The sequence below is a fragment of the Macrobrachium nipponense genome, chromosome 3 (assembly GCF_015104395.2).
Source record: "Macrobrachium nipponense isolate FS-2020 chromosome 3, ASM1510439v2, whole genome shotgun sequence".
Classification (NCBI taxonomy): Eukaryota; Metazoa; Arthropoda; class Malacostraca; order Decapoda; family Palaemonidae; genus Macrobrachium; species Macrobrachium nipponense.
In genome coordinates, this window is record NC_087202.1 from 113,240,087 (window position 1) to 113,260,452 (window position 20,366).

The following is a 20,366-nucleotide window of genomic DNA, read 5'->3' on the forward strand; positions in this document are numbered from 1 at the left end:
ATCTCGAGTAATATCAATAAACATTACATATTGTTCAAATAAGTGCTGTGAAGGCTGGGAAGAACGTGGTATTGATGCCGGTTATGAAAGGGACTGGATGAGGAAGACACCATATTGGATTTAAAAACTGCCTTGAAAACATATTTTACAAATACATCACATCCTTATTTTAGTTCGTAAGGCGCTTTCACTATATCACACTATGTCGAGAAACTACAATCTTTTGAATGGTATGCTTGAAGATGTAATTGTATTATTGTTTCACTAATTAAATATCGAGTGAATATGGGTGATCTGGCTGAGTAAAGTGGACTCAAGGCAGTTGCTTCCCCTATGGTCTTAATTTGTGACTTGGGAGAAAAAACTTACTTCAAGAGGAAAGTAGAGGTAATGAGGTCTTGCTTCGACAGCCGCTGGCTCTTGACTAATGTCTATCCTGGGTTACAGGGCGTGACAAAGTACTTTTTCAGGAAGGTGGTCGTGCTATGGTAGAGGCCGGCCATTTGGTATTTTACCCTACGGTGTTACGAGTCCAAAATGTCATAACGGTTTAAAGTAAAATAATAGCTAGCCTATACAACAAAGAACATATTTATCTAATATTATAAGTAAGCTAAAGCCTGTTTAGCCACGAAGGGCAGTAGGTGGGCTTGACCTCCTATTAGGAGAAAATCCAGAGGTCCCTTAGGTGCCCAGCCTATCATTTGGGGATCGGATATTGACGAAATATAGCTAAGCCTTTAAAAGTGGCTATCACTAATTTAGGCTAAAAATTATTAATCCTCACACCTCAATTACAATGTGACTGGTTTCTGATTTGATAAAACAGCCTACGACTAGGTACTAACTTCCTAGGTATGGTAACCTAGCTCTTCCTACCATAGGTAGTCTACCTAAACTTGAACTTCTCGCAGTAAAACAGTCCCGGGTTAAACTAGCTACTTTAACTAAAACAATGAGAAAATAATTTACCAAATTCTCGAAATCTTCACAATTTGTTATCGGGTGTCGTTCCATAACCAAAACATTAATGCAAAATCACACACAAATAAAAGGTTAACGTAAACTTAGCCATGGCAACGGGTTTATTATTTTTGACTTATCAAAACAGTGGTGCGCTGTTCTTCTTCTTGTCCTATTCTCGCTAAGAGCGAAGGTCAAAGATTAAGATAAGTGGCTAACGACGTAAAACTGGCGATTAAGCGAAATTACGACGTTATATTTTCAAATTAGGGGAGATGTATGTTATAATAAAAAAAATAATTAACCTAGATTTCTATTGTAAACGTTATCGTTTACCGTACAGTAAAAATTAATGTAAAACACTGTTCTTTAAAGTAATGAATGCATATTAAAGTGTTAATACACGAATTCTACTCATAAAACATGCTTTTCAAGAAAGTAACTGGGTTAAAAGTAATTCGATTGTTACGAGGAGTTAATCCTGTAATCTCTTAATGGTGATCACCACAGACCCAATCTTCATCTCTTTTCCCAAGGAGTTACCAGAACAATGTTATATTCACTAGTTTTTGATGTGCCAAATAAGGATAAAAAAAACTCTTGCATAAATGTTTATCAACTAAGCCCCAGGAAAGCCAAATAACTGATTATTTTGTTACTTCATAAATTGAGTATCGGACAATAATGATCGGTCCAGATGAAAATAAATTTCAAGTGTAACTGATGATTTACTGATCATCTAGTCAGATGGCTACTGAAACTAAAAGTTAATAAAGAGCTCATAAAATCTCAACAACTCAAAACGAAACAGATAACCTAATAAAATTTATTGGCCAAAAACCCTGAAAAAATCCTCAAAATTTTACTTAGTTCCATCATTAATACTTTTGAAATATCCTGTGGATCGACAAACACACAAATAATAATAATAATAATAATAATAATAATAATAAGAGAAAGAGAGGGAAAACATGGATAAGTATCAAGACCTGAAGATAGAAATAAGAAGGATATGGGATATGCCAGTGGAAATTTTACCCATAATCATAGGAACACTAGGCACGATCCCAAGATCCCTGAAAGGTAATCTCGAAAAACTAGAGGCTGAAGTAGCTCTTGGACTCATGCAGACCTAAGGAGGCAGGATGCAACCCGGAACCCCACACTATAAATACCACCCAGTCGAATTGGAGGACCGTGATAGAAAAAAACAATAATAATACTCTTTACTATCAGCTCAAGGCCATATGCATAGAATATAAAAAGAATAGACAGTAACATACAGTCTAGATGCATGAAATAACATGATAAAAAAGATTAATCGGCAATATCCACACTTGCTGAGGTAATACAAAAGATGGTAATCAAAATCATGGTCATAACCGTACTAAAATTATGAACAGTTAAAAATTCAACGTAAAAACTATATTGATTATAATCACAGTATATGGGATATGGGAATAGCAGCACGTACAGCTATCTTCCGTAGGTCTGCTTTCTTTGCATTCTGCAACACCAGTAACAACAATAATCGTAGCAATACAATAATAATGACAGATTCTGCTGATGACATTTTGCACAAACAGAGATTGTCATTTAGGGTAACAAACGCCTAATTTTCCCATCTTCCCCACAACTTACATCTTCTTCTTCCCTCACTACGTAGGATGCTTTGTATGGGCGAATTGCTGCTGTTTCGCAGTCGGGTGATCAGACAGGACATTATTCGCCTTACAGTGATTTTTAAATTGTCCAGGTGATTTTCTGTGAACATCTGTGTGGCGGAGTGGTAGCGAGGAGTGTTTGTGAGGCATCGCAATATGTGATTGTTAACAACATGGTCTCTCAGGTGTAGTTTGTCCACAAGGAGCACCCATACTGTAGCAATATGAGCAAATGAGCAGCAGTTTCAAGTCTCGGTGAACAGAAGGCAAATCTCCTTGCAATCATGTTGCCAGTTGCACATAGTTTACGACGCCTCTGTTCTATGTCTACCCTATCTTTTAGGCCGTTCGTGATAATGTGACTCAAATACGGAAATTCGTGTACGAATTCCAGCCGATGATTTCCGAGGAAAATTTGTGGTTCTGCAATATTTTTAAGCGATCTCGAGAGCAGCGACGGGGCCCGGTCATATCCACACCTCCTCCAGACATTTTTGCATCTGGACATTCCCCCGCCCCCCACCCCCAAGGTATACAGCAGAGATATAAAAACCAGGAGGAAATCAAATACTTTGTTGGTATGCTCGATGGTCTAGCATTTTTACCCTTGACTGATGTTGAGGAGGGTATAGCATTTCTGAAAAATACAACTCTTGAAGGGCTACAAGAACTAGCTGATTACTTTGATTCAGTTTATGTATCTGAAAGCATTCGTCGTGTAAAGCCATCACCCAATGTTCTATCAATACGAATCCGGCGCCGTCCACCTCTTTTTCCTCCACAAATTTGGAATGTGGACGATGTTACCCTCGCAGGAGGTTACAGCACAAACATGTGTGAGAGCTGGAATAATGCGTTCTCTCACTTGGTTGGCCACAAGCATCCATCTTTGTGGACACTCACTCATGCATTGAGGATGGAAGGACTGTTCTTTGGTGTCCCTCAACTGCCTTGCTTCAGGAGGACCGTGGCCAACCAACCTCCCAAAACACGTGTCAAACGGTCCACAAGACAACTTCAAGAGCGGCTCTTTGAGATATGCGTAGTTCGACGAGATGGTCAGATGACGGTAGAACAAATTTTGAGGGCTGTTGGTTATTGTATTCGACCCTAAATATATGAATATATTGATTTTTTTCATCCTTAACGCAAAAAATCAACTAGTATTAATGACACTTCTGTATTTGACCCTAAATATCCCGCATGATTATTTTCATCCTTAATGTTTTTATCAGTTTTACTGTTCAGTAAAATTACAATATAACATGCATGACCCTGAGAAAGAAACAAACTTCCCAGAGGGGAAAATGTCTGAAGGGCAATATGTCCTGAGGGGGACAACGTCAGGGGTAAAATGTCCCGGGGGGAATATGTCAGGGGGGGGGGTGTCCTACGCTCAGCAGCGACATGCACTGGGTCTTGGTTTCGTTGTAGTATAGGATATCAAATTCCTCTGCATATTGGCGGCAAATATCGATGAGTCGCTGGAGATCTTACACTAATGGGAAAATTAGACCATATCATCGGCGTAGCAGAGGTTGTTTATAGTTGTTTCATTGACAGTGCATCCGATTGGGAGTGAGTTCAGTTTGACACTCAAGGCATCTGCGTACGTATTAAACAGGTATGGAGAGAGAATGCTCCCTTGCCGAAGTCCGTTTAGGGAGCCGAAAGTGTAAAAACAATGTTACCCCATTTGACACAGAATTGCTGTATGGAGAACCAGCAATATAAAATGCCAATTAAATATAGGGGTGTGCCTCCTTTATGCAGCTTCAGGTAGTTTACTCAGATGCTTTTCTCATATCCACAAAACATAGGAAAACAGGAGAGGCTGAACTCGTTAATGTTCAGTATGCTGTAAAAGTAAATCCGAACTTGATTCTCCTCAGACAAGTCACATACGAAAAGATTAGTGTGATTTCGACTATTTTCTTTATAGTTACGTAGGTCACGGACACGATTTAGTTAAGACATCATACCGCTGAATATTTCACTTTGCTTGGCTTTATGTGCGTACAGCCCTCCATAGGGCTTTGAGTTTCCATGAAACATCTCAAGTGAAGAAAAAAAATACATATTTACTAATTTTTTTTCTTGTAATTCTCACGCAACTGACAACATATTTCTTAAACAATGCCAACATCCGTTCAATAACTGTCAGGAGGAATATCTATATCAATACTATTAAGACTCCGTAAAAACATAAGGAAAATACCTTGACATGTATAAGTACACAAGTGCTAAAAAAATGTCCGATTTGATTCAATGATTCAATATTAATCTCGTCTGGCAAGAAAATCGAATCTATCCGTTGCTTTAATACTGTAATGAAAAAGACTCCCAGAGCTGTTGTCCAGTCGGTTAGTTTGGGTGTGATAATGAAGAATCACAGAAGAAAAGTAAATACATACGAAGGCAACGGCACCAGAGCATTCTTGCTCTTTGTCGGCACTTTCAAGAATTCAGAATTACCCGAAGAAAGAACTCGCAGCTGTTAGCGCTGGGTAAAATCCAATTCTTTTCCCGGGCCTGCAAAAATACGCACGTTCCCTCCTCTCCCCGACCATCCCCCCCCCCCCTCAACCTGAAATGTATATAGACACTCACTGATAACTCCAAGCAAATATTTATCCTCCGCAAGCGCTTGTAGATTCCGCGAAGAAAGAGGGCGTCATGACTGGGCCACTTTATCACCATGATAAGAAGCGGTGTGGCCCTCTGGTGGCTGGTGCTAAATCTCTCGGAAGAATTAGTATAAAGTGAGTTGTCAGGTCTCGCCTGATTGTAGCACGCGGATGTGTCGTCGCCGTATATCTTAATCCTCCCCCCAAGATTCTCCTCTTCCTCCACCGCCCCCCCACCCCCAAAACCAACACTCTTCTCCTGAAATAAACACACAAAGTATCTTCTCCGCCTTCTTATTTTCATTTTTTCAAACTTCGCCTTCGCTGAACACATTTTATGACGGAGAGGACGGCAGTAGTGGGCTCATTTAAGAGCTATTATCTTACACCCAGTCATTCTGGCCACCATGTTTAAATTACGAGTGTTGGTGAAGTATCCTTCAGAAACTATTGTTGTCAGATGTGCATTCTTTTATCGATGTCCACACTCAAATCTCTACAATATGAACAGTCATATTTTTTAGCAATTAAAGCACCATGTTTAGCCAACTTCAGTGTTTTATACATAAACAACGACCGAATCTTCTCCTTCTCCACCGTTATGCCTACATTAAGGGGTCGGTTGCCTGATGCGCCTTAATTCTCCACTGCCTTCTATCAAAGAAATCATCCTCCACCAAGCCTCTTCTCTCCATTATCTTCTTTACTTTATCTCGCCATCTAATTTTCTGTCTTCCTCTTAACAGGTTCCTACCAAGCTCTTTTCCCTCCCTCCTCGTCATCCATCCATCCTCAACATATGCCCATACCATCTCAAGTGTGACTCTCTTATCACCTCTGTAATCTTTACTAAGCCTGCCCTTCTAATGTCGTCATTTTCCAATCTCTCGAGCAGCAATATTCCCATATTCCACCTCAGCATTTTCATCTCTTTTCTCTCAAGCTTTACTTCCTCTTTTCTTCTTAGAGGCCACATTACTGATCCATACATTAAGTAATGGTCTTAATCACTGTGCCGCAGTTCTTGACTTTTAGCTTGATTGGCATTTTCCTTCACATACTACTCAAGCTGCCTCTCTCCACCTCCCCCATGCAGCTTTTATCCTACTGTCAACTTCAGCCTCACATCCTCCCTATTGCCTTAAAGTAGGTACTAAGTATTTAAACTTTTCTGCCTGTTTTATAATCGAGCCTCTTCTTTCTTGTATTACTGTTTGGTCTCTATCTTCCCTACCGCTCACTAAAACCTCTGTTTTATCCACTTCACCTTTAAGCTAACCCCCTCTACAGACGCCTGCCACTCTCCAACCCTTCTCTGTAGGCCCTCCTCATTCTCAGCAGTAGTCACCAGATCATCGGCGTACAACACCTCCCACAGTGCTTCATTCCTGATCTCTTCACTCAACACATCCATGACCAGCGCTTGGATGTGCTGAGTGAAGATCAGGAATGACGAGGTTCCAAAAACAACAACCGAATGATCACACCAAACCTAATGGGCGCACAGTTTATTCCAATACTGAAGGCAAAACCAGAAACAACAGTGGATCACTTCGAATTTTTGTCTTTTCTTTTAAAGGAATTTAACTGCAAGCTCTACTCTAATCACTGGTTCCATATCGGTGCGTCGTTTTTTATTCTTCAATCATACACAAACACATATTTATAATATATATATCTATATATATATATATACATACATACATATATATATATATTATATATAATATATATATATATATATATATTTACATCTTGATAACCAGATAGGATAAGGCATTACGGTACGTCTTGAGTTCTCGAGTTCAGTGGTTCGAGCCCATGTTGCGATGAAATTATTAACTGAAAAAAATTCTCCTTTGATTTAAAAGTATATATAAAAACATATCATTTCCAAGGTAGAGCGAATTGGATATTAAACAACAATTGTAAACTGTATTACTCTCGGATTTGTGAGAATATGAAAGGAAAAGTAGTTGTGAAAACGTTAGTATATGTGAAAAGATGAATTACAGGGTTTAGTTCGCAAGTGTTGAGAGGCTGGGGGGCGGTGAGTTGCCACCCCCAAAAGACAGTGGATAAGTTAAAATTTCCTTGGTGAAAAGAAGAAAGGTTAGTCCAAATAGATGAGATACTGGGCACAAAATGATTTGATATTCAGGAGTCTTGGGACTGCTTGCGAGATAAAGTCAAGTGCTGAATGTGTGTGTGTGTGTGTGTGTGTGAGAGAGAGAGAGAGAGAGAGAGAGAAAGCAGGAAAAGTTTTCCTCACTTATTTCTCAACGGGATTCTAAAGCTTGTAGTGATGAGTGGATCCACAAGATCATGTGGAAGACGAAAAGATAAGAGGTAGTGGTAGTTGTGAATGAAACACACACAAATATATATATATATATATATATATATTTTATATATATATAGATATATATATATATATAATATATATATCTTAATGATAAATAATATTGCCATGACCAGGAAGAACATTGTTTATTAAACAAGCTGAAAAATTGACAAGGATGAGAAATAACTGAAATTACGATAAATTAATTGTCTTACTAAAATCTTCAATAAAATTGCTAATTGCTAACAAAACATAAAACGAACAGCAATACAAACTAAAAAAAATAATCACAAAATTACGAAAAAAAACTAAATGCAAAACATAAAATAAGGTGAAAAGTAAACAAACGCCCACACCCAAAGCAAAATGGTTAACGACCTACTTGTGTACCTACTATGAAATCACACGATAGCTAGTTGAATACCGGACGAGTTGTCATTTTACTATAAGATCACTTTTAAGGGAGAATTTCGGAACACAGTGGTCTTTCTGTTAGACCTAGGTTTCCTCTTTTAAAAAACCACCTTTTTCTGCCATAAGAGAACACAGTTTAGCACAGCGAAGAATACATAATATACAAACGAATGGAAGCTCCTCAGTGGCGTGGTTGGTATGGTGTTTGCGTCCCATCTCGGTGGTCGCGGGTTCGATTCTCGGCCATTCCATTGAGGAGTGAGAGACGTGTATTTCTGGTGATAGGAATTCACTCTCGACGTGGTTCAGAAGTCATGTAAAGCTGTTGGTCCCGTTGCTGAATAACCTTGGTTCCATGCAACGTAAGAGCACCATACAAACGAAAAAAAAAAAAAAACGAATGGTGCTCTCGATCTGATCGACCACTTCTCCACTGCAGTTCTTAGATGGTAGAATATCTCAGTTCAAATATCAAGCAAGCAACTAAGCCACATTTCAATCTCCATCAATACTGCTAATGTTGTCCGCAACTTAACCAATCCCGGATTGAACGCTGTAAATTCTTCAGACGATTCCCACTTTTAAATCCGACGCACCAAACGACCCCTTCCTGGAGCAGTTACAAATGCCGTTCTGGTTCCGTAGTCTTTGCATCCCAGTATATTTCATGTCTCCGACAATTATGCTTGGCACTCTTTTATACCCGCCCAGGGTTCCGCAAGTGATACAGCGACGTAATGCATTGGCTGTGGTATTGTGCTAAAGCATACAGCGCCCCTTAATTCTGAAATATGTTCAGGCGGGAGATATTTCCCGCGAGCCGCAGAAACGACGAAGCCCAGAATTCTTTTCCGGAGAGGCCCAACAAGGAACGGCGCAGTGCTGTTTCTCTTTCTGGTGCCGTTTCTCCTTCGTTATCTGACTTTATGCTTCTGTTCGGAAATGTATTTGCCGTGAAGTGCTGACACTTTAGATTTGTATAGCCTGCCATACAGAATGGCTCTCGTGGCGTTTTTGTGACGTATATCTGAGTTGCGGATTATTCATTTTTGTATTTTTTTTTAATCTTATCCCCGTTACTTTGGCTTGATTTTAACTTTTTTTTTTTTTAAACTCTTCGCTTCGTTTTTACCCTTTTCATATACCAGAATTCAGTTCTGGAGAATCTTGCATGGAATAATAATAATAATAATAATAATAATAATAATAATAATAATAATAATAATAATAAGTAGACGAAGACCCAGAAATATACAGAGATAGGAGAAAGACAGACAGAACAGAGGACTGGCACAACAAACCAATGCACGGACAATACATGAGACAGACTAAAGAACTAGCCAGCGATGACAAATGGCAATGGCTACAGAGGGGAGAGCTCAAGAAGGAAACTGAAGGAATGATAACAGCGGCACAAGATCAGGCCCTAAGAACCAGATATGTTCAAAGAACGATAGACGGAAATAACATCTCTCCCATATGTAGGAAGTGCAATACGAAAAATAAAGCCATAAACCACATAGCAAGTGAATGCCCGGCACTTGCACAGAACCAGTACAAAAAGAGGCATGATTCAGTGGCAAAAGCCCTCCAATGGAGCCTGTGCAAGAAACATCAGCTACCTTGCAGTAATAAGTGGTACGAGCACCAACCTGAGGGAGTGATAGAAAACGATCAGGCAAAGATCCTCTGGGACTATGGTATCAGAACGGATAGTGTGATACGTGCAAACAGACCAGACGTGACGTTGATTGACAAAGTCAAGAAGAAAGTATCACTCATTGATGTCGCAATACCATGGGACACCAGAGTTGAAGAGAAAGAGAGGGAAAAAATGGATAAGTATCAAGATCTGAAAATAGAAATAAGAAGGATATGGGATATGCCAGTGGAAATCGTACCCATAATCATAGGAGCACTAGGCACGATCCCAAGATCCCTGAAAAGGAATCTAGAAAAACTAGAGGCTGAAGTAGCTCCAGGACTCATGCAGAAGAGTGTGATCCTAGAAACGGCACACATAGTAAGAAAAGTGATGGACTCCTAAGGAGGCAGGATGCAACCCGGAACCCCACACTATAAATACCACCCAGTCAAATTGGAGGACTGTGATAGAGTAAAAAAAAAAAAAAAAAAAAAAAAAAAAAAAAAAAAATAATAATAATAATAATAATAATAATAATAATAATAATAATAATAATATAGCAGAACAACTCCAGCATTGTATCTCAAATCACCATGCACCCAAATGGATGACCACAGGAAGAACATCCTTAGTACAAAAAGACAAGAGTAAGGGAAATATAGCCAGTAACTACAGGCCTATCACCTGCCTACTAATAATGTGGAAGTTACTAACAGGTATCATCAGTGAAAGGCTATACAACTACCTAGAGGAGACAAACACCATCCCCCACCAACAGAAAGGCTGCAGAAGGAAGTGTAGGGGCACAAAAGACCAGCTCCTGATAGACAAAATGGTAATGAAGAACTGTAGGAGAAGGAAAACAAACCTAAGCATGGCATGGATAGACTATAAGAAAGCCTTCGACATGATACCACACACATGGCTAATAGAATGCCTGAAAATATATGGGGCAGCGGAAAACACCATCAGCTTCCTCAAAAATACAATGCGCAACTAGAATACAATACTTACAAGCTCTGGAATAAGACTAGCAGAGTTTAATATCAGGAGACGGATCTTCCAGGGCGACTCACTGTCCCCACTACTCTTCGTAGTAGCCATGATTCCCATGACAAAAGTACTACAGAAGATGGATGCTGGGTACCAACTCAAGAAAAGAGGCAACAGAATCAACCATCTGATGTTCATGGACGACATCAAGCTGCATGGTAAGAGCATCAAGGAAATAGATACCCTAATCCAGACTGTAAGGATTGTATCTGGGGACATCAGGATGGAGTTTGGAATAGAAAAATGCGCCTTAGTCAACATACAAAAAGGCAAAGTAACGAGAACTGAAAGGATAAAGCTACCAGAGGGATGCAGCAACATCAAACACATAGATGAGACAGGATACAAATACCTGGGAATAATGGAAGGAGGGGATATAAAACACCAAGAGATGAAGGACACGATCAGGAAAGAATATATGTAGAGACTCAAGGCGATACTCAAGTCAAAACTCAACGCCGGAAATATGATAAAAGCCATAAACACATGGACAGTGACAGTAATCAGATACAGCGCAGGAATAGTGGAATGGACGAAGGCAGAACTCCGTAGCATAGATCAGAAAACCAGGAAACATATGACAATACACAAAGCACTACACCCAAGAGCAAATACGGACAGACTATACATAACATGAAAGGAAGGAGGGAGAGGACTACTAAGTATAGAGGACTGCGTCAACATCGAGAACAGAGCACTGGGGCAATATCTGAAAACCAGTGAAGACGAGTGGCTAAAGAGTGCATGGGAAGAAGAAGGACTAATAAAAGTAGACGAAGACCCAGAAATATACAGAGACAGGAGAATGACAGACAGAAAAGAGGACTGGCACAACAAACCAATGCACGGACAATACATGAGACAGACTAAAGAACTAGCCAGCGATGACAATTGGCAATGGCTACAGAGGGGAGAGCTGAAGAAGGAAACTGAAGGAATGATAACAGCGGCACAAGACCAGGCCCTAAGAACCAGATATGTTCAAAGAACGATAGACGGAAATAACATCTCTCCCATATGTAGGAAGTGCAATACGAAAAATGAAACCATAAACCACATAGCAAGTGAATGCCCGGCACTTGCACAGAACCAGTACAAAAAGAGGCATGATTCAGTGGCAAAAGCCCTCCACTGGAGCCTGTGCAAGAAACATCAGCTACCTTGCAATAATAAGTGGTACGAGCACCAACCTGAGGGAGTGATAGAAAACGATCAGGCAAAGAAATCCTCTGGGACTTATGGTTATCAGAACGGATAGGGTGATACCTGCAAACAGACCAGACGTGACGTTGATTGACAAAGTCAAGAAGAAAGTATCACTCATTGATGTCGCAATACCATGGGACACCAGAGTTGAAGAGAAAGAGAGGGAAAAAATGGATAAGTATCAAGATCTGAAAATAGAAATAAGAAGGATATGGGATATGCCAGTGGAAATCGTACCCATAATCATAGGAGCACTAGGCACGATCCCAAGATCCCTGAAAAGGAATCTAGAAAAACTAGAGGCTGAAGTAGCTCCAGGACTCATGCAGAAGAGTGTGATCCTAGAAACGGCACACATAGTAAGAAAAGTGATGGACTCCTAAGAAGGCAGGATGCAACCCGGAACCCCACACTATAAATACCACCCAGTCGAATTGGAGGACTGTGATAGAGCAAAAAAAAAAAAAAAAAAAAAAAAAAAAAAAAAAAAAATAATAATAATAATAATGACTGGCGGCGTGGCAATGGGATCCCCATTAGGGATTCTATTTGCAAATTTCTACATGAGTGTCGTCGAAGAAAGGGTTTTCAATAAGATCCCCTGCCCTCCTCAATACCATCGTTACATAGACGACACCTTCATAAAAGTCGACAGAGAAGAGGATCTTGAAACCATCAGAAGACTTCTGAAGAACGCTCCGTCCTCCGTTTCACGTGTGAACGAAGGGTTGATGGTGCCCTACCCTTCTTGGACGTTCGGGTACAACAGACCCCTATGGGATACACTACCACAATAATAATAATAGGGTAGTGAAATTAGCGATCTGGTTCTTTTCGAATCTGACAAATTTTAGCCTCATACGCCGTAAAGTCTTTAAGATTCCCTAAAAGAATTATAGGCATAAAACACTTTTATTCTCAGAAAGGTAACTAAACAAGTGACTGCCTTTGAACAAATCTTAAGTAAACTTCACTGGAAAACAAAGGCCTAACTGTGAGATCGGACAACTGGTGAATTTAACCCTTGTGTGTCTAGAAAATATTCAAGCATTCAAGGCCTTAAGATAACGAGGCAAACCTGAAAAAGTGTCAATATAAGATCAAGCCCCAACAACAGTACATTAAGAAAACCCAGCCTAAAAGACTATAGACTTAAAACAAGCCTGAAAAGCCGTAAGTTTACAAAGCAAACCTCAAAGGCCGTAAGTACATAAAAGAACCCCGAGAATCTGTAGACTTAAAGGCAAGGCCACAAATTAACAAAACAAGCCTGAAAGGCCTTAAAATTATAAGGCAAGCCTGAAAAGTGTAAACATACAAACAAGCCGAAAAGTTTCGAGTTTAAAAAGAAGAAGCAAGTCTAGAATTCCACATATTCAAAAGCAAGCCTCAAATGCCGTAAGTTAACAAAGAAAACCTGAAAGACTTGAAAGCAAGGCCTCAAGTTTACACAGCAATCCCAAAAGTCCCTCATTTTACAATGTAAACACGGAAAGGTGTCAACATAAAATCAACTAAAAAGCCCTATGTTTAGAAAAGAATTGACTATAACGCCATACAATTCAAAATTCAATGCAGGCCTGAAAAGACGAAGGCTTGAAAGCCAAGCTAGGAGTTTACAAAGAAAGCCTGAAGTGCCGTAAACTTTTTTCTTTTTTAACGTAAGCGTCGAAGGACGCAAGATTACAAAAACTGTCCATAAGGCTGAAAGAGAAAATGAAAGACAAAATGAAGAGAATATATGAACAATTCTAATAGAAAAATGATGGAAATGAATGAACAACATGAACATCCACACAAGCGAGAAAGACTTAAGGGCCCCATGCACTGAACAAGTGTATGAAACTATTGTCTGAACGACTATCTGTATCGTCCGCAAAAACATTGTGTATGGTCTTGTCTGAATGTAAAAGTGGGCGGAGCTTTGAGCCTGAACGATCTCAGCGGGAATTTGTCGCGACCAGGTTGCTGGCTTGCGACTTGTGTCTGTCGTACACAGATCGTTCAATGTATGTTTGTCTGCCGACATAATGCTATCGCGCGCATCTCTTCTAGAGTCTGATGATGTCATGTCTTCCCGAGACAAAATCTTTGTTCAGACTGAAATAGGCACGGAGATCGTTCATACTGTCTGAAGAGAGTGTGCGTTTGTCGATAACGACAATCTTTCAGTGTATGGGGGCCTTAAGACAAGGACGCTCGATGAAATAAGACTGATGGTTAATCTAAATTAGGCCTACCGCTGAATTACAGGACATAGGGTAAAACTTCAAGGAAGGCATTAGATGAGAGAGAGAGAGAGAGAGAGAGAGAGAGAGTTACAAGGATTTAGATGTCTCAAAGACTGATTAGTCCATCCAAGAAGGCAGCATGTGTTCACTTATCTCTAGGAGCAGGTTTTACTATTTATTCAGTGTACTAATGATTTTGTCTAGCTTTCTTTTTAACTCTTCCACGATGTTAATGTTTACAACTTCTGGTGGCAGTTTATTCCATGTGTCACAAATCTTGTATGTAAAGAGATTCCCACAATGAGATGTGTTGTATCTTCGGTTCTAGTTTCCATCTTTTATTCCTTGTCTGGTTTTCGCTTAACGTAAATAGGTTACTGTCTACTTTTGTTTTGCCTTTCAGTATTTTGAATGTTTCTGTTGGCTGTCCTCGCAATCGTCTTGTCTCTTAGTCATACGTGTTCAGGCTCTCTAGTCGTCTTTGGTAACCTATTTGCCTGTGAGAGAGAGAGAGAGAGAGAGAGAGAGAGAGAGAGAGAGAGAGAGAGAGAGAGACTTAAAAGAATGGATTGTATTTTGACGAACACTTCAGCGGATTCACTGAATTGTTGTGGAGGCGTAAGCGAGCAGAATGAATTCTGGCGAGGAAATCAAGGAACTCACTGAATTTATTCGCTGAATTTCAGCGAAGACATCAAAGATCAGATTCAATGGGAACGTTGAATTGACTGTTTCTATTATGAAGAGAAGTATCTGTAAAAATAATGAGTGATCTGACATCATTTGATTGTCTTATATAACTAACTGCATAAAGTAGTCCTGCTTAACTCTTAATGTCCTTGTGCATAAATCATGCACACACACACAAACATATACACATACATACACACACACACACACATATATATATATATATATATATATAGATATATATATATATATATATATATATACACACACACACACACACACACACACACACACATATATATATATATATATATATATATATATATATATATATATATATATATATATGAATTTTTATCACATCACCGTGATTCATATACATGTATCAAGCTACAATTGTCCTTTTATATCCAATTCGCTCTACCTCAGAAATAATATATTTTCATATATGTTAACCGAAGGGGAATTTTTTAGTTGATAATAATTTTGTCCTCTCGTGGGTTCGAACCAGCGCCAAGTGGACAGAGGAGAAATCAGGACTTCAGTGACGTTATCGACTAGGCCAAGTCGATAATGTCACCGAAGTCCTGATTTCTCTTCTGTCCGCTGGGTGCTGGTTCGAACCAACGAGAGGGAAATATTATTATCAACTAAATAATTCCCCTTCGATTAACGTATATAAAAATATATTAATTCCGAGGTAGAGCGAATTGGATATTAAAAGACCCTTGTAGCATATATAGTTATATATATATATATATATATATATATATATATATATTATATATCAATTCAAGCTACAAATGTACTTTAATATCTAAATTCACTTTACCTCCCAAATGATATATTTTCATATATGTACCGAAGGGGAATTTTTTAATTGATAATAATTTCGTCCCCCCATGGGATCGAACCACCATCCAAGTGGACGGGGACGAAACCAGGACAGTCAGTGACGCTATCCAATCAGCCAACAGAGACGCTATAAGTTCATATCGATTCTGACCTTACAAATCACCCTCGATCTGGGAGCTTTCGTAATTAGAATCGATATGAAACCCCGTCTACCATGTTGGCCAATTCGAGCGTTTGACAGCACGTAGCCTTTTGTTATGAATAATTATCACATCGAACCGTGATCCATTTATATAACCTGTAGGATTTTCGCTCCTGGTGAGCTTAAGTTTAATATTAAACAGGACAGCGAGGAGACCGGGTTTCATTTCTTCTTTTTATTTACACCAACGTTTCGGGAATCCTCTCACATCTTCAGGGGTATAGATAGAATTAATTTTTGCAATATTTCAAAGTATGCTAAAATAAGCTAATAATGATAAGAAATCTGTTTTTGTAACAGAACAGCCATTAAGTTTTTTTTAAAGTAAAATAAAGACTACAGGGTGAATTTATGCTACAAGTGAATTAAAACTATTTATAACAGTAAAATAACAGATAAAAAATAAAAATAAATAAAGAAGGAAAGGATTTTGTCAGACTTAGTGTTAAAAGGTGTGTTAACTGAAGGAGAGCAGAATAGTCAAAGGCACCTTTTTCCTTTATTTTTATTAGTTATGCATAGTTTTGATTAATTTTTAGCTTAAAGTCACTCTGTAGTCTTCATTTTACTTTTAGCTTAACAACTGTTCTAAATATTACAAAACTAGATTTCTTATTATTATTAGCTTATTTTTTGCACACTTCATAATATTGCAAAAATGCATTTTATTTACAGCCTTTTGAGGATGGGAGAGGATTCCCGAAATGTTGGTGTATATAATGATTTCCGGTCTTCTCGCCGTCTTGTTTATTATATATATATATATATATATATATATATATATATATATATATATAATATATATATATGTATATATTATATATATATTATATATATATATATATATATATATATATATGTAAGTATATATATATATTACACCCTTCAGAAGGAAACTAAGATTTACTGCTATGGTGACAAAAACGTCCCAAACCTCATATTTGTTTCTGTAAAAATGGCTGCGCCAATATCACTGACCGATAAACGTTCACACAGTCTGAGGAGAATCACGAGGACGGAATAAAAGAAAGAAAAAAAAAGCGGGTAAAATCCGAGAAGTAGTCAACAGCAGAGTTAAAGGGAGAGAAGGTTTAAAAACTTCAATGTATAAATCTTCAAAAAAGCAAGAAAGCACGGAAGAAGAAGAAGAAGAAGAAGAAGAAGAAGAAGAAGAAGAAGAAGAAGAAAAGCCTTCGGTAAATGAGGGGAGATGAAAAGGGCCGGCCATTCCGAATAATCGAATCACGTAGTCGAGCGGAACCGGAAAGAACGCAACCAAACAGAGCAACCGATCAGTCAGTCGAGTGACTTTGCCTCTCAAGCGTCGACGACGACGGCGAAGCCATTTGCAAAAAAGAGAGAAACCTTCATAATGCAATGTAGCGATGAATTCGCAATTTCTCCTCTCTCTCTCTCTCTCTCTCTCTGCTACCAATCCCACCCCGCCTCGTAGCCAACCCCAGCCTCCTTACTCAAGTTTGTTTGGCCAACTAATAAAGCCCTTGTTTTATTCCGCCATTTGCATATTATTAAAATTTTATCACAACTTTGGAGGACAGAACAACTCTTTTGATGTTCCCGCAGGATTCTATATCTTTTCGTTTTTTATTTTCTTTTCCCTCTGGTCGGGGAAGGGGATGGAATTTACTGGGGAATATAAGGTTTGTAAGATGTTTGTCTTTGTGCGCCGTCTCTCGAGATACAAACATTTGCTCTCTTCTCCTTTTAACGGTCTTTGTGCCGCTTCATGCTTTCTTCTTCTTCTCATTCTTCGTTTTCTTCTTCTTTATCTCTTTGATAGAACACGGCACTGCTGCTGTTGTTATTGCCGCTGCTGTTGCAGTGTTTTTGCACCCATGCTGATTTTAGTCATAGTGAGCAAGATGTTTTCCAGTTGAATTTTCCCGCCCGACAGCGCGTTCGTTCGTTGCTTTGTTCTCAAATTTTCCAGGTTAAAAATTCGCAAGCAGGATTATATGCCTCTGAGAAGGAAGGATTTCGTTTTTCCTTAGGCACTGCGCCCTCCCCCCCACAAAAAACCAGCTCATTAGAAAAAGCCATCAAGGGTCTTAGCGTAATATCAATGTGGCATGACCTCTGGGAAATCACAAAAGTTGGTCCTCCTTAATTTCCAGCAAAGCGTCACCTTTGATATCATCCTTATGAATAAAAGATACCGAATGAAAAGTTCAGCTTTTTCCAAAATACAATCAGGATCTTCGGTCATAACGTCCTTCTCCTCCTCCTCCTCCTCCTCCCCTCCTCTCTCCTCCTAGTTCTCGCTCCTTCCCTCCCATTCCGCCTCCCTCTCTCTCTCTCCTCTCCTCCTTTCTCTCTCTCCCTCTCTTCCTTTCCTTCCTCCTACTCCTCCTCCTCCTCCTCCTCCCCTCCTCCTCCCCTCCTCCTCCTCCTCCTCCTCCTCCTCCACTCTCCTCCTCACGACCTTCTCATTTGTTCGCTTCTTTCCAGGATCTCCGTCCGATTTCGTTTCTTCTTCTTCTTGGAATGGAATTAACTTCGCGTCCTTGGTTCGGTTTGGGTGTTGCTTTATGGGAATGAAATGCTTCCTGTAGTGAAATCAAAGTTTGTGGTATGCAAAGTTACCTGCAATACAACATAATATGCTCTCGTCCCAACTTTAGTATAGTTCACAAATCAAATCAATAATGTTGACATTGACAGTGTAACCTGACGTCTAATTTTGACGACCAGAGAACGATCTGCTTCAGCTCTGAATATTTGTTATCTTCTGAGTATCAGTGCAACACATAATTCCACTCCAACGACTTAAACCGCTTATTTAATAAAACAGGATACTTTTGAAAACATACTATAATAGGTTAAATCAGTGTAAACTGTCGTCCTGATTATTGAAGAGGATACATATACTTCTCATATGGTCTAACTGCTCTGGAACAGAACAGAATATAGAATTTTGGTCAGCGCCCAAGCGCTGGGACTCTATGAGGCCATTCGGCGCTGAAACGGAAATTGTTAATCCTTTTCTGGACTTTGGAGCCTCTCTCTCTCTCTCTCTCTCTCTCTGCGACCTATTCTGTAGCCGATGGAATAACGTTTAGAAGTCATCAACTCGGTGACTGTTCATGAAATGGCCGGACTTTGTGTCGTGTCCGAAACTGCAAAACTGCATTATTGTTAAGTAGACGACAGAACCCAATGCTGCCGAGGTCAATGATATTTCAAATTCAATTTCACATGACGAGTCTCGTTCCTAATGCATGAGTAAAGAACAACGAATTTTGTTTGTGTGGACTGTTTTGTTCCTCTTTGTATAATAATAATAATAATAATAATAAAATAATAATAATAATAATAATAATAATAATAATAATAATAATAATAATAATAATAATAATAATAATAATAATAATAATAATGTGTGTCATAAAAATCCACAATCATATATCAAAGTATATTGCTATGTAGAACAAACATAAAACTTTCGAACACCTGAACGATGTTCCTCATCAGTGTTAACGTCAAAACTGATGAGGAGCACCGTTCAGGTGTTCCAAAGTCTGTTTGTTTTACATAGTAAACGTCAAAAGAAAGAGAGAGAAATGAAAATAGAATAAAATTTCCCACTGCTTCCAAATAAGACCAAAATAAAAAAAAAATCCCTTGAGACCTTGATTAGCACAATGGCTACCCTGCATAGACAGTCATTAACTTTTCATCACAAATACTGCAGGCGACAGTCGGTAACCTTTCGTGAAGAGAGATTATTGGGCCATGCTCTGTTGTGCCGTTGTGCTCGCTGTGTTCCTTCTGCTATTTAAGAATAATGGGTTAATGCCATCTTTATTGCCATTATTATTATTATTATTATTATTATTATTATTATTATTATTATTGTACTTAGGAAGCAGACCCTCTCTCAAGCATACTTTATTAAAAGTAATGGCTACTTCAGCAGCGTTACACTTGTAGAGATTCTTCTCTATTTTGCGAATAGCGGCTTTTTCCGTGCTACTTAAACAGGCTAGTAGAGCGCCTATAGAGGTCATGGTAAAATACAGGGTCAAAATAGGTGTATATATTTGAATTTTACAGATAAACTATGATACCATAGTCATCAAAGTCATTAACGAATAGCGGCTTTTTCCGTGCTACTTAAACAGGCTAGTAGAGCGCCTATAGAGGTCATGGTAAAATACAGGGTCAAAATAGGTGTATATATTTGAATTTTACAGATAAACTATGATACCATAGTCATCAAAGTCATTAACGATTTTCTCGTTAATGACTTTGATGACTATGGTATCATAGTTTATCTGTAAAATTCAAATATATACACCTATTTTGACCCTGTATTTTACCATGACCTCTATAGGCGCTCTACTAGCCTGTTTAAGTAGCACGGAAAAAGCCGCTATTCGCAAAATAGAGAAGAATCTCTACAAGTGTAACGCTGCTGAAGTAGCCATTACTTTTAATAAAGTATTATTATT

General features: G+C 38.8%; 1 protein-coding gene across 4 annotated transcripts in view; it reads right to left on the minus strand.

Annotated features, from left to right (window-relative positions):
- LOC135221981 (inversin-like) overlaps positions 1-20,366 on the minus strand; it is a 232,437-nt gene that overhangs the window by 95,431 nt on the left and 116,640 nt on the right. The window contains exon 1 of one of the 4 annotated variants that reach the window (XM_064260076.1): positions 790-920. The exons of 1 other annotated variant lie outside the window; for it this stretch is intronic. The gene's annotated coding sequence lies outside the window, so the exon portion shown is untranslated. Of the gene's footprint in view, positions 1-369; positions 502-789; positions 921-972; positions 1,142-20,366 lie in introns of those variants that run through there. 2 more of the 4 variants (XM_064260077.1, XM_064260075.1) reach the window with 2 other exon arrangements.